Consider the following 772-nt stretch of genomic DNA (forward strand, 5'->3'; position numbering starts at 1 on the left):
ATGAGAACTAATTTATAGTGCTTTTGTCCTGTCCGGGACTCTTTATTATTAATTTTCTTTTTATTATTCATCAGGAATCCGTCAAAGGGACGAGATCGACTAATGAATAGATATTACCCAAATCCTGATTACCCACTTTTCTTAATGCACACCACTTAAACAATCTATACTCATACATATATACATATATATATATATGTGTGTGTGTATATATATATATATATATATATATATATGTAATGTTTATGCAAGTGTGTGTGTGTGTGTGAAGGGGAGGTGGAAATATACTCCGTGCCGTGCGATGTTCCCATGGCAAAAGATAGTTTTAATGACAATTTTTTAAACACATTTACCGCCCATTTTTCTCGATCGACATCGATATGTCTTGTTATACTATGAAACACGCCAGAGGGCGCGGAAGAGAGACAGGCACATTATACACTATATACAGTATATATGATGCTGAAATTGCTAAACTGAACGTATTATATCATCAAAATTGAGTACACACACACACACACATATATATATACATATATGTACATACATATACACATATCTATACCCATATATATATATATATATATATACACAAATATATATATTATTTTACTATATAGATATAGATATATCTTATATCTATATCTGTATCTATCTATCTATCTAGGGAGAATTCACAAAAGAAAAAACAAAAGACGAAAACAGGTGGTGTAGAAAACAAACAGGTATCTATCTATCTATCTATGTAAGTATGCATGTACATATACATATA

The 772-nt window shown here is 30.2% G+C and overlaps 1 long non-coding RNA gene across 1 annotated transcript in view; it reads left to right on the top strand.

Moving 5' to 3' along the window:
* Nucleotides 1–6: 6 nt before the first annotated feature.
* LOC128250694 (uncharacterized) overlaps nucleotides 7–772 on the top strand; it is a 5,347-nt gene continuing 4,581 nt past the window's right edge. The window contains exon 1 of the long non-coding RNA XR_008266696.1: nucleotides 7–725. This is a non-coding gene — a long non-coding RNA (uncharacterized LOC128250694). The remainder of the gene's footprint in view (nucleotides 726–772) is intronic.

Source organism: Octopus bimaculoides, chromosome 24, assembly GCF_001194135.2.
Source record: "Octopus bimaculoides isolate UCB-OBI-ISO-001 chromosome 24, ASM119413v2, whole genome shotgun sequence".
Taxonomy (NCBI): domain Eukaryota; kingdom Metazoa; phylum Mollusca; class Cephalopoda; order Octopoda; family Octopodidae; genus Octopus; species Octopus bimaculoides.